We start from the raw sequence: 15,252 nt of genomic DNA on the forward strand, positions 1-15,252 counted from the left end.
TTGAGACCCATGTGACACAGTTTGACATGGTTTAGCAAAGTGAATGAGGAGAAATTCATCCAAGTGTGAGACGTAACAAACCGAAAGCGGTCTCATGCTGCGTTCAGGGTAACTCTGTTAAAATGGGATTCATTGGTCATGGTGAGCTGATGAACTTTGATGCCACGCCATTAACAATCTGCATGATGAAAAGTCACAATAATGTTATGCCTACATTATCAATATCTTGAGACCAATTTGACACAGTTTGACATGGTTTAGTAAAGTGGCTGGAGGGAAATACATCAAAGAGTAAGATGACCAAAACAAGACATTTCCTGATGCCACCAGGGGGCGCTTTCCTTTTAAGTCATGATTTCTAGGTAGATGTCTTCCGGTCGCGACTCTTGTCTTATATGTGTAGTTTGGAGTCGATTGGACAAAATATGTCTAAGTTACAGAAGCTCGCTTATATTGGCGTTTAGTCGAACTTTAAGACCTCACCACGGTCACACGGTATGATGAAAAGTTTAAATTCTGACAACTTTAGATCTTCATCTTGTTTTGTAGAGTCTCATCTAATTTTTAAGTTGATCTGATGAAAGCTGTCTGAGTAGTACATAAAAACATAACACGTACCAAAACAAGACATTTCGCGTTACCACCAGGGGGCGCTGTGATTGTAAGTCACAATTTCTGCACCCATGTCTTCTGGTGGCGACTCTTGTCGAATGTGTCTAGTTTGGACTCAATTGGACAAAATATGTATGAAATATGGAAGCTTGTGTTTTGATGGCGTTTCATCAAACTTTAACGCCACACCACGGTCAGACGGTTTTGCTAAAACTTAATCCTTCAATAACTTTAGATCTCCAATTTGTTGTGATGACGATCGTCTAAATTTGAAGTTGATCTGATGAAAGCTGTACGACAAGTACATCAAAGAAAAAATATGGAATATGACCAAAATGGCCACTAAAGTCAAACTGGCGGGCTTCCTGTTGCGTTATTCATAATGCACTGATGGACTTTTTTGTGCATCTAGTCATGATACACAATAATCTTTGTTTTTTTTGAGGATCGGTGAATGCTAAATGAGGGGCTTTTCCGTAGGTGGCGCTCTTGAGCCATTTTGCCACGCCCTTTTCAAAATACTCCAGAATACGTAATTTTACGCCGCCTTCGAATTTACTGCAAACTCCTACAACTTTTTGAGCACATTAAAGCCCTCAAAAAGCCAATTCATTTAAGCTAAGAAAAATAATAATAATAATAATAATAATCATTTCAATTTCAATAGGGCCTCCCACCGATTTCGGTGCTCGGGCCCTAACTAGGGCTACGTTGTAGCACTAACGGGCCCGAGCACAGGCAATTTCAAGTCTGTTGCGGTCGGGGAAGAGAGAACGTTTGGTGACCAAGCGCTCGTCTCCACATTGCCTGCGTTTGCCCTGTGCGGCAAGGAAGATCGCTCCACTTCTTCTGGCCAGCCGCTGGTGCTGAACTAGAGGTAAGTAACCTTGAAACTATCCAACATAACCTATTGCTTTATCTATCATCATATGCTTACATGCCTCAAGTTTTTTGTAATATGTAATTGTTATAAAAGTTACCGTTTATTTATCACGTCTAATGAACAGATTGAAGCAAGATAACTCGACAGTCTTGTTTTGGTTGTGACATTATTTTTTTTAATGAGTTACTATCAATACGCTACACGTGTACGTTTCATGTGATAGTAACTGTTTCACCAATATTCTGATACAGGATGGTATATCCGCCATTACTATTTTCACATCGTTTATTTAGTCTGTCATGGAGTTGTAGAGTGAATTAGACAGTAGTGATAACATTATAATGTCCACACATCAGTGTTGTAAACACTTCTCCAATTAATTATATAATTATGTTTTCACACTGAGGGAAGTGGAGAGACTTGATGTGGACTGTTATCAACAGCTCTGTGGGAGATCATCACCTTGAATATTACAGATGAGGTAGAAAGACATTTTATCTATGTGTACAATGTTGTATTTCTTTGTCACGTTTTATCAAAAGCGATTTAAAGTATGTGCATTTAACCATTAGGATACAAACCCAGACCCTAGTACATCGGTTCTAGCTGAAATAAGTAGTGCTTCATAAACAACACAAAACATTCATAACAGTACGCTTCTGCTCCTCATTAATGCAGCTCCTGATGTCCCCAGCAGCAACATGGTGGAGATCTGCAGCTTCATGCTGGTCAACTGGAAGACAACTGATTAAGATTAAAAGATTAAGATTAAAATCCATTTATTCATCCCAAACACATGCACAGACATGCAAAGGCACACTCATGCAGGTAGGGAAATTTAATCGCTGCTTTTTACCCATCTGGTGCAGGACACACAGAGCAGTGAGCGACCATGTACGGCGCTCGGGGGAGCAGATGTTGGGGGAGTGAGGTGCCTTGCTCATGGGCACTAGAGAGGGTAGGGAGACTCTTGGATTTTTGGACAGATCAATCCAGGTTCGACTTTTGTTGTCTCTCCATGGAGTCGAACCAAAGACGAACCAGAGACCTTCTCTGCCCATAGTCCAAGTTTCTGCCACTCGACCACCGCCTCTCCTCATGCATCATCAAACTAGTAATCTACACATCACTCCATGCGTTGCTCCCTTAACTACAGATGGCCTGCGAATGTCATGGAGTTTTACAGTGAATTAGACAGTTTAGGTATGATTTTAATCTCCACACATCAGTGTTGTAAACAGTTCTCAAATTAATTATAGAATTATGTTTTCACACTGAGAGAAGTGGAAAGACTTGATTTGGACTGTTATCAATAGGTCTGTGGGAGATTATCACCTTGAATAGTACTGATGAGGTAGAAAGACATTTTATGTATTTGTACAATGTTGTATTTCTTTCAGCACTTTTATCAGAAGGGACTTAAAATATGTACATTTCACCATGAGGATATAAACCAAGACCACAGTACAACAGTTCTATCTGAAATCTGTTGTGCTTTATACACAACACAAAACATTCTTTAACAGTGCGTTTTTTCTCTTCATAGATGAAGAACTGCAGCACCTGATGTCCTCAGCAGCAACATGGTGGAGATCTGATTTGATACACTTTAGATAAGAACCCAGTGTTTTATATTTCTGCTTTGCCATAAGAGACAGAACATGGTCATCACAGCTGTGTCCTTCAGGCTCGTCTGTCCCTAATAAAATGATAGGAAACATGAAAGTGATCGTCATTATTGTAGAGGAAGAGTTACATATGAACAAAGTGTGTAATCTTATTTTCTGTGGATATTCAACTGTGTATTTGAATATGCTTTTGGATTAAAACGTGCACTACCATGACAATGAATGTTTTTAATGGAGCTATTTCACATTAAAAGTATTGCATTATAATTTAATACATTATGTATTATGTGCAATACTTTGATTGTTTTTAAGTAATGAAATCAGGTCTGTACCTGGAGTCAGTGTTCAGTCTGGTTGGATTCAAGTTGTGTGTCAAGTTGGACCTTCTAGAGGAACATGAAACCAATACACAGATATGTAAAGTCATACATGGGCCAGGTTAAGTAATTAACAGACTTTTAAATGGTAAAAATAAAATATTAGTTCAAAGTTAATCAGAGCATAATCATTTCAGATTAGGAAATAGGTAGTGCATATAAACCCACAACTCTGTATGACACTGTCTGTTCTAGTAAAGTTACAAGGCTATGACTTACTCATATTTAACAAAAGAATTCAGTGAAGTCTGTCTGAGATTAACGATTTAAATACTGAAGGTGGGAGACACGGTTATTTTTCACTGTAACACGTGACAGGACATCAACACCGTGACTCTGAATAAAGAGCCTTAAAAGACGTAGTGCTCCTTTGAACAGCTGCTCTTACAATGTGTAGCAAGTGCTAAATCTCCATTAGTATAATAGTAACAAAAATCACCCTTTACATAATTGAACATATATTTTCCATGTGAACCCCTTTAACACAGTTCAATTCAGGAGCAAAATATAATTTATACAGTATTTATTAGAGCTAGTATTAGTAAACAGATCAAACAAATGCAGTACAACACATCACACATCCACAGTGTCTCTTTTGCTTATCATCACAGTCAGTCAGAAGTGTCCGTTTAACTTACGTAGCAGTTGAGAGATGCTTCGTTGGAGGTAGCAGGAGCTAGCTCATAGCCAGTGCTGCTGTTGAGAGCGGCAGAGTTCACACAGGAAAAGACACGACGGACGGGGGAAAAAAGCTTTGAGTCCCACACTCTAACCTGCTGAGCGAACAACGTCCACAGTGACTCCGCCGCCGTCCTCTCATCCAGACTCGCCAACCGTTCTCCGGTTCTTCGTGATACACAGCTCCGCAGCTTGTGACGACGTAACTCATGAGGCGTTCACTTGCAGCTGTGTTAAATGCAGCTTCGTTTGTCATGGCGAGTTGAAGAAGTCTGCTGCAAAGCTATGAATAATCCGCATGATGAAAACTCACAGCAATGTTATGCCTACATTATCAATATATTGAGACCCATGTGACACAGTTTGACATGGTTTAGCAAAGTGAATGAGGAGAAATACATCCAAGTGTGAGACGTAACAAACCGAAAGCGGTCTCATGCTGCGTTCAGGGTAACTCTGTTAAAATGGGTTTCATAGGTCATGATGAGCTGATGAACTTTGATGCCACACCATTAACAATCTGCATGATGAAAAGTCACAATAATGTTATGCCTACATTATCAATATCTTGAGACCAATTTGACACAGTTTGACATGGTTTAGTAAAGTGGCTGGAGGGAAATACATCAAAGAGTAAGATGACCAAAACAAGACATTTCCTGATGCCACCAGGGGGCGCTTTCCTTTTAAGTCATGATTTCTAGGTAGATGTCTTCCGGTCGCGACTCTTGTCTTATATGTGTAGTTTGGAGTCGATTGGACAAAATATGTCTAAGTTACAGAAGCTCGCTTATATTGGCATTTAGTCGAACTTTGAGACCTCACCACGGTCACACGGTATGATGAAAAGTTTAAATTCTGATAACTTTAGATCTTCATCTTGTTTTGTAGAGTCTCATCTAATTTTTAAGTTGATCTGATGAAAGCTGTCTGAGTAGTACATAAAAACATAACACGTACCAAAATAAGACATTTCGCGTTACCACCAGGGGGCGCTGTGATTGTAAGTCACAATTTCTGCACCCATGTCTTCTGGTGGCGACTCTTGTCGAATGTGTCTAGTTTGGACTCAATTGGACAAAATATGTCTGAAATATGGAAGCTTGTGTTTTGATGGCGTTTCATCAAACTTTAACGCCACACCACGGTCAGACGGTTTTGCTAAAACGTAATCCTTCAATAACTTTAGATCTCCAATTTGTTGTGATGACGATCGTCTAAATTTGAAGTTGATCTGATGAAAGCTGTACGACAAGTACATCAAAGAAAAAATATGGAATATGACCAAAATGGCCACTAAAGTCAAACTGGCGGGCTTCCTGTTGCGTTATTCATAATGCACTGATGGACTTTTTTGTGCATCTAGTCATGATACACAATAATCTTTGTTTTTTTTGAGGATCGGTGAATGCTAAATGAGGGGCTTTTCCGTAGGTGGCGCTCTTGAGCCATTTTGCCACGCCCTTTTCAAAATACTCCAGAATACGTAATTTTACGCCGCCTTCGAATTTACTGCAAACTCCTACAACTTTTTGAGCACATTAAAGCCCTCAAAAAGCCAATTCATTTAAGCTAAGAAAAATAATAATAATAATAATAATAACTAGGGCTACGTTGTAGCACTAACGGGCCCGAGCACAGGCAATTTCAAGTCTGTTGCGGTCGGGGAAGAGAGAACGTTCGATGACCAAGCGCTCGTCTCCACATTGCCTGCGTTTGCCCTGTGCGGCAAGGAAGATCGCTCCACTTCTTCTGGCCAGCCGCTGGTGCTGAACTAGAGGTAAGTAACCTTGAAACTATCCAACATAACCTATTGCTTTATCTATCATCATATGCTTACATGCCTCAAGTTTTTTGTAATATGTAATTGTTATAAAAGTTACCGTTTATTTATCACGTCTAATGAACAGATTGAAGCAAGATAACTCGACAGTCTTGTTTTGGTTGTGACATTATTTTTTTTAATGAGTTACTATCAATACGCTACACGTGTACGTTTCATGTGATAGTAACTGTTTCACCAATATTCTGATACAGGATGGTATATCCGCCATTACTATTTTCACATCGTTTATTTAGTCTGTCATGGAGTTGTAGAGTGAATTAGACAGTAGTGATAACATTATAATGTCCACACATCAGTGTTGTAAACACTTCCCCAATTAATTATATAATTATGTTTTCACACTGAGGGAAGTGGAGAGACTTGATGTGGACTGTTATCAACAGCTCTGTGGGAGATCATCACCTTGAATATTACAGATGAGGTAGAAAGACATTTTATCTATGTGTACAATGTTGTATTTCTTTGTTACGTTTTATCAAAAGCCATTTAAAGTATGTTCATTTAACCATTAGGATACAAACCCAGACCCTATTACATCGGTTCTAGCTGAAATAAGTAGTGCTTCATAAACAACACAAAACATTCATAACAGTACGCTTCTGCTCCTCATTAATGCAGCTCCTGATGTCCCCAGCAGCAACATGGTGGAGATCTGCAGCTTCATGCTGGTCAACTGGAAGACAACTGATTAAGATTAAAAGATTAAGATTAAAATCCATTTATTCATCCCAAACACATGCACAGACATGCAAAGGCACACTCATGCAGGTAGGGAAATTTCATCGCTGCTTTTTACCCATCTGGTGCAGGACACACAGAGCAGTGAGCGACCATGTACGGCGCTCGGGGGAGCAGATGTTGGGGGAGTGAGGTGCCTTGCTCATGGGCACTAGAGAGGGTAGGGAGACTCTTGGATTTTTGGACAGATCAATCCAGGTTCGACTTTTGTTGTCTCTCCATGGAGTCGAACCAAAGACGAACCAGAGACCTTCTCTGCCCATAGTCCAAGTTTCTGCCACTCGACCACCGCCTCTCCTCATGCATCATCAAACTAGTAATCTACACATCACTCCATGCGTTGCTCCCTTAACTACAGATGGCCTGCGAATGTCATGGAGTTTTACAGTGAATTAGACAGTTTAGGTATGATTTTAATCTCCACACATCAGTGTTGTAAACAGTTCTCAAATTAATTATAGAATTATGTTTTCACACTGAGAGAAGTGGAAAGACTTGATTTGGACTGTTATCAATAGGTCTGTGGGAGATTATCACCTTGAATAGTACTGATGAGGTAGAAAGGCATTTTATGTATTTGTACAATGTTGTATTTCTTTCAGCACTTTTATCAGAAGGGACTTAAAATATGTACATTTCACCATGAGGATATAAACCAAGACCACAGTACAACAGTTCTATCTGACATCTGTTGTGCTTTATACACAACACAAAACATTCTTTAACAGTGCGTTTTTTCTCTTCATAGATGAAGAACTGCAGCACCTGATGTCCTCAGCAGCAACATGGTGGAGATCTGATTTGATACACTTTAGATAAGAACCCAGTGTTTTATATTTCTGCTTTGCCATAAGAGACAGAACATGGTCATCACAGCTGTGTCCTTCAGGCTCGTCTGTCCCTAATAAAATGATAGGAAACATGAAAGTGATCGTCATTATTGTAGAGGAAGAGTTACATATGAACAAAGTGTGTAATCTTATTTTCTGTGGATATTCAACTGTGTATTTGAATATGCTTTTGGATTAAAACGTGCACTACCATGACAATGAATGTTTTTAATGGAGCTATTTCACATTAAAAGTATTGCATTATAATTTAATACATTATGTATTATGTGCAATACTTTGATTGTTTTTAAGTAATGAAATCAGGTCTGTACCTGGAGTCAGTGTTCAGTCTGGTTGGATTCAAGTTGTGTGTCAAGTTGGACCTTCTAGAGGAACATGAAACCAATACACAGATATGTAAAGTCATACATGGGCCAGGTTAAGTAATTAACAGACTTTTAAATGGTAAAAATAAAATATTAGTTCAAAGTTAATCAGAGCATAATCATTTCAGATTAGGAAATAGGTAGTGCATATAAGCCCACAACTCTGTATGACACTGTCTGTTCTAGTAAAGTTACAAGGCTATGACTTACTCATATTTAACAAAAGAATTCAGTGAAGTCTGTCTGAGATTAACGATTTAAATACTGAAGGTGGGAGACACGGTTATTTTTCACTGTAACACGTGACAGGACATCAACACCGTGACTCTGAATAAAGAGCCTTAAAAGACGTAGTGCTCCTTTGAACAGCTGCTCTTACAATGTGTAGCAAGTGCTAAATCTCCATTAGTATAATAGTAACAAAAATCACCCTTTACATAATTGAACATATATTTTCCATGTGAACCCCTTTAACACAGTTCAATTCAGGAGCAAAATATAATTTATACAGTATTTATTAGAGCTAGTATTAGTAAACAGATCAAACAAATGCAGTACAACACATCACACATCCACAGTGTCTCTTTTGCTTATCATCACAGTCAGTCAGAAGTGTCCGTTTAACTTACGTAGCAGTTGAGAGATGCTTCGTTGGCGCTAGCAGGAGCTAGCTCATAGCCAGTGCTGCTGTTGAGAGCGGCAGAGTTCACACAGGAAAAGACACGACGGACGGGGGAAAAAAGCTTTGAGTGCGTCCCACACTCTAACCTGCTGAGCTAACAACGTCCACAGTGACTCCGCCGCCGTCCTCTCATCCAGACTCGCCAACCGTTCTCCGGTTCTTCGTGATACACAGCTCCGCAGCTTGTGACGACGTAACTTCTTTCAGAGTCTCATGAGGCGTTCACTTGCAGCTGTGTTAAATGCAGATTCGTTTGTCATGGCGAGTTGAAGAAGTCTGCTGCAAAGCTATGAATAATCCGCATGATGAAAACTCACAGCAATGTTATGCCTACATTATCAATATATTGAGACCCATGTGACACAGTTTGACATGGTTTAGCAAAGTGAATGAGGAGAAATAAATCCAAGTGTGAGACGTAACAAACCGAAAGCGGTCTCATGCTGCGTTCAGGGTAACTCTGTTAAAATGGGTTTCATAGGTCATGATGAGCTGATGAACTTTGATGCCACGCCATTAACAATCTGCATGATGAAAAGTCACAATAATGTTATGCCTACATTATCAATATCTTGAGACCAATTTGACACAGTTTGACATGGTTTAGTAAAGTGGCTGGAGGGAAATACATCAAAGAGTAAGATGACCAAAACAAGACATTTCCTGATGCCACCAGGGGGCGCTTTCCTTTTAAGTCATGATTTCTAGGTAGATGTCTTCCGGTCGCGACTCTTGTCTTATATGTGTAGTTTGGAGTCGATTGGACAAAATATGTCTAAGTTACAGAAGCTCGCTTATATTGGCGTTTAGTCGAACTTTGAGACCTCACCACGGTCACACGGTATGATGAAAAGTTTAAATTCTGATAACTTTAGATCTTCATCTTGTTTTGTAGAGTCTCATCTAATTTTTAAGTTGATCTGATGAAAGCTGTCTGAGTAGTACATAAAAACATAACACGTACCAAACTAAGACATTTCGCGTTACCACCAGGGGGCGCTGTGATTGTAAGTCACAATTTCTGCACCCATGTCTTCTGGTGGCGACTCTTGTCGAATGTGTCTAGTTTGGACTCAATTGGACAAAATATGTCTGAAATATGGAAGCTTGTGTTTTGATGGCGTTTCATCAAACTTTAACGCCACACCACGGTCAGACGGTTTTGCTAAAACGTAATCCTTCAATAACTTTAGATCTCCAATTTGTTGTGATGACGATCGTCTAAATTTGAAGTTGATCTGATGAAAGCTGTACGACAAGTACATCAAAGAAAAAATATGGAATATGACCAAAATGGCCACTAAAGTCAAACTGGCGGGCTTCCTGTTGCGTTATTCATAATGCACTGATGGACTTTTTTGTGCATCTAGTCATGATACACAATAATCTTTGTTTTTTTTGAGGATCGGTGAATGCTAAATGAGGGGCTTTTCCGTAGGTGGCGCTCTTGAGCCATTTTGCCACGCCCTTTTCAAAATACTCCAGAATACGTAATTTTACGCCGCCTTCGAATTTACTGCAAACTCCTACAACTTTTTGAGCACATTAAAGCCCTCAAAAAGCCAATTCATTTAAGCTAAGAAAAATAATAATAATAATAATAATAATCATTTCAATTTCAATAGGGCCTCCCACCGATTTCGGTGCTCGGGCCCTAATAATCATTTCAATTTCAATAGGGCCTCCCACCGATTTCGGTGCTCGGGCCCTAATAATAATAACTAGGGCTACGTTGTAGCACTAACGGGCCCGAGCACAGGCAATTTCAAGTCTGTTGCGGTCGGGGAAGAGAGAACGTTCGATGACCAAGCGCTCGTCTCCACATTGCCTGCGTTTGCCCTGTGCGGCAAGGAAGATCGCTCCACTTCTTCTGGCCAGCCGCTGGTGCTGAACTAGAGGTAAGTAACCTTGAAACTATCCAACACAACATATTGCTTTATCTATCATCATATGCTTACATGCCTCAAGTTTTTTGTAATATGTAATTGTTATAAAAGTTACCGTTTATTTATCACGTCTAATGAACAGATTGAAGCAAGATAACTCGACAGTCTTGTTTTGGTTGTGACATTATTTTTTTTAATGAGTTACTATCAATACGCTACACGTGTACGTTTCATGTGATAGTAACTGTTTCACCAATATTCTGATACAGGATGGTATATCCGCCATTACTATTTTCACATCGTTTATTTAGTCTGTCATGGAGTTGTAGAGTGAATTAGACAGTAGTGATAACATTATAATGTCCACACATCAGTGTTGTAAACACTTCTCCAATTAATTATATAATTATGTTTTCACACTGAGGGAAGTGGAGAGACTTGATGTGGACTGTTATCAACAGCTCTGTGGGAGATCATCACCTTGAATATTACAGATGAGGTAGAAAGACATTTTATCTATGTGTACAATGTTGTATTTCTTTGTCACGTTTTATCAAAAGCGATTTAAAGTATGTGCATTTAACCATTAGGATACAAACCCAGACCCTAGTACATCGGTTCTAGCTGAAATAAGTAGTGCTTCATAAACAACACAAAACATTCATAACAGTACGCTTCTGCTCCTCATTAATGCAGCTCCTGATGTCCCCAGCAGCAACATGGTGGAGATCTGCAGCTTCATGCTGGTCAACTGGAAGACAACTGATTAAGATTAAAAGATTAAGATTAAAATCCATGTATTCATCCAAAACACATGCACAGACATGCAAAGGCACACTCATGCAGGTAGGGACATTTAATCGCTGCTTTTTACCCATCTGGTGCAGGACACACAGAGCAGTGAGCGACCATGTACGGCACTCGGGGGAGCAGATGTTGGGGGAGTGAGGTGCCTTGCTCATGGGCACTAGAGAGGGTAGGGAGACTCTTGGATTTTTGGACAGATCAATCCAGGTGCGACTTTTGTTGTCTCTCCATGGAGTCGAACCAAAGACGAACCAGAGACCTTCTCTGCCCATAGTCCAAGTTTCTGCCACTCGACCACCGCCTCTCCTCATGCATCATCAAACTAGTAATCTACACATCACTCCATGCGTTGCTCCCTTAACTACAGATGGCCTGCGAATGTCATGGAGTTTTACAGTGAATTAGACAGTTTAGGTATGATTTTAATCTCCACACATCAGTGTTGTAAACAGTTCTCAAATTAATTATAGAATTATGTTTTCACACTGAGAGAAGTGGAAAGACTTGATTTGGACTGTTATCAATAGGTCTGTGGGAGATTATCACCTTGAATAGTACTGATGAGGTAGAAAGACATTTTATGTATTTGTACAATGTTGTATTTCTTTCAGCACTTTTATCAGAAGGGACTTAAAATATGTACATTTCACCATGAGGATATAAACCAAGACCACAGTACAACAGTTCTATCTGAAATCTGTTGTGCTTTATACACAACACAAAACATTCTTTAACAGTGCGTTTTTTCTCTTCATAGATGAAGAACTGCAGCACCTGATGTCCTCAGCAGCAACATGGTGGAGATCTGATTTGATACACTTTAGATAAGAACCCAGTGTTTTATATTTCTGCTTTGCCATAAGAGACAGAACATGGTCATCACAGCTGTGTCCTTCAGGCTCGTCTGTCCCTAATAAAATGATAGGAAACATGAAAGTGATCGTCATTATTGTAGAGGAAGAGTTACATATGAACAAAGTGTGTAATCTTATTTTCTGTGGATATTCAACTGTGTATTTGAATATGCTTTTGGATTAAAACGTGCACTACCATGACAATGAATGTTTTTAATGGAGCTATTTCACATTAAAAGTATTGCATTATAATTTAATACATTATGTATTATGTGCAATACTTTGATTGTTTTTAAGTAATGAAATCAGGTCTGTACCTGGAGTCAGTGTTCAGTCTGGTTGGATTCAAGTTGTGTGTCAAGTTGGACCTTCTAGAGGAACATGAAACCAATACACAGATATGTAAAGTCATACATGGGCCAGGTTAAGTAATTAACAGACTTTTAAATGGTAAAAATAAAATATTAGTTCAAAGTTAATCAGAGCATAATCATTTCAGATTAGGAAATAGGTAGTGCATATAAACCCACAACTCTGTATGACACTGTCTGTTCTAGTAAAGTTACAAGGCTATGACTTACTCATATTTAACAAAAGAATTCAGTGAAGTCTGTCTGAGATTAACGATTTAAATACTGAAGGTGGGAGACACGGTTATTTTTCACTGTAACACGTGACAGGACATCAACACCGTGACTCTGAATAAAGAGCCTTAAAAGACGTAGTGCTCCTTTGAACAGCTGCTCTTACAATGTGTAGCAAGTGCTAAATCTCCATTAGTATAATAGTAACAAAAATCACCCTTTACATAATTGAACATATATTTTCCATGTGAACCCCTTTAACACAGTTCAATTCAGGAGCAAAATATAATTTATACAGTATTTATTAGAGCTAGTATTAGTAAACAGATCAAACAAATGCAGTACAACACATCACACATCCACAGTGTCTCTTTTGCTTATCATCACAGTCAGTCAGAAGTGTCGGTTTAACTTACGTAGCAGTTGAGAGATGCTTCGTTGGAGGTAGCAGGAGCTAGCTCATAGCCAGTGCTGCTGTTGAGAGCGGCAGAGTTCACACAGGAAAAGACACCACGGACGGGGGAAAAAAGCTTTGAGTCCCACACTCTAACCTGCTGAGCGAACAACGTCCACAGTGACTCCGCCGCCGTCCTCTCATCCAGACTCGCCAACCGTTCTCCGGTTCTTCGTGATACACAGCTCCGCAGCTTGTGACGACGTAACTCATGAGGCGTTCACTTGCAGCTGTGTTAAATGCAGCTTCGTTTGTCATGGCGAGTTGAAGAAGTCTGCTGCAAAGCTATGAATAATCCGCATGATGAAAACTCACAGCAATGTTATGCCTACATTATCAATATATTGAGACCCATGTGACACAGTTTGACATGGTTTAGCAAAGTGAATGAGGAGAAATACATCCAAGTGTGAGACGTAACAAACCGAAAGCGGTCTCATGCTGCGTTCAGGGTAACTCTGTTAAAATGGGTTTCATAGGTCATGATGAGCTGATGAACTTTGATGCCACGCCATTAACAATCTGCATGATGAAAAGTCACAATAATGTTATGCCTACATTATCAATATCTTGAGACCAATTTGACACAGTTTGACATGGTTTAGTAAAGTGGCTGGGGGGAAATACATCAAAGAGTAAGATGACCAAAACAAGACATTTCCTGATGCCACCAGGGGGCGCTTTCCTTTTAAGTCATGATTTCTAGGTAGATGTCTTCCGGTCGCGACTCTTGTCTTATATGTGTAGTTTGGAGTCGATTGGACAAAATATGTCTAAGTTACAGAAGCTCGCTTATATTGGCGTTTAGTCGAACTTTGAGACCTCACCACGGTCACACGGTATGATGAAAAGTTTAAATTCTGATAACTTTAGATCTTCATCTTGTTTTGTAGAGTCTCATCTAATTTTTAAGTTGATCTGATGAAAGCTGTCTGAGTAGTACATAAAAACATAACACGTACCAAAATAAGACATTTCGCGTTACCACCAGGGGGCGCTGTGATTGTAAGTCACAATTTCTGCACCCATGTCTTCTGGTGGCGACTCTTGTCGAATGTGTCTAGTTTGGACTCAATTGGACAAAATATGTCTGAAATATGGAAGCTTGTGTTTTGATGGCGTTTCATCAAACTTTAACGCCACACCACGGTCAGACGGTTTTGCTAAAACGTAATCCTTCAATAACTTTAGATCTCCAATTTGTTGTGATGACGATCGTCTAAATTTGAAGTTGATCTGATGAAAGCTGTACGACAAGTACATCAAAGAAAAAATATGGAATATGACCAAAATGGCCACTAAAGTCAAACTGGCGGGCTTCCTGTTGCGTTATTCATAATGCACTGATGGACTTTTTTGTGCATCTAGTCATGATACACAATAATCTTTGTTTTTTTTGAGGATCGGTGAATGCTAAATGAGGGGCTTTTCCGTAGGTGGCGCTCTTGAGCCATTTTGCCACGCCCTTTTCAAAATACTCCAGAATACGTAATTTTACGCCGCCTTCGAATTTACTGCAAACTCCTACAACTTTTTGAGCACATTAAAGCCCTCAAAAAGCCAATTCATTTAAGCTAAGAAAAATAATAATAATAATAATAATAATCATTTCAATTTCAATAGGGCCTCCCACCGATTTCGGTGCTCGGGCCCTAATAATAATCATTTCAATTTCAATAGGGCCTCCCACCGATTTCGGTGCTCGGGCCCTAATAATCATTTCAATTTCAATAGGGCCTCCCACCGATTTCGGTGCTCGGGCCCTAATAATAAAAATCCTTACAGATTCAATAGGGCCTCTCACCATTCGGTGCTCGGGCCCTAATAACTAGGGCTACGTTGTAGCACTAACGGGCCCGAGCACAGGCAATTTCAAGTCTGTTGCGGTCGGGGAAGAGAGAACGTTCGATGACCAAGCGCTCGTCTCCACATTGCCTGCGTTTGCCCTGTGCGGCAAGGAAGATCGCTCCACTTCTTCTGGCCAGCCGCTGGTGCTGAACTAGAGGT

The sequence above is a fragment of the Platichthys flesus genome, chromosome 14 (genome assembly GCF_949316205.1).
Source record: "Platichthys flesus chromosome 14, fPlaFle2.1, whole genome shotgun sequence".
NCBI lineage: Eukaryota > Metazoa > Chordata > Actinopteri > Pleuronectiformes > Pleuronectidae > Platichthys > Platichthys flesus.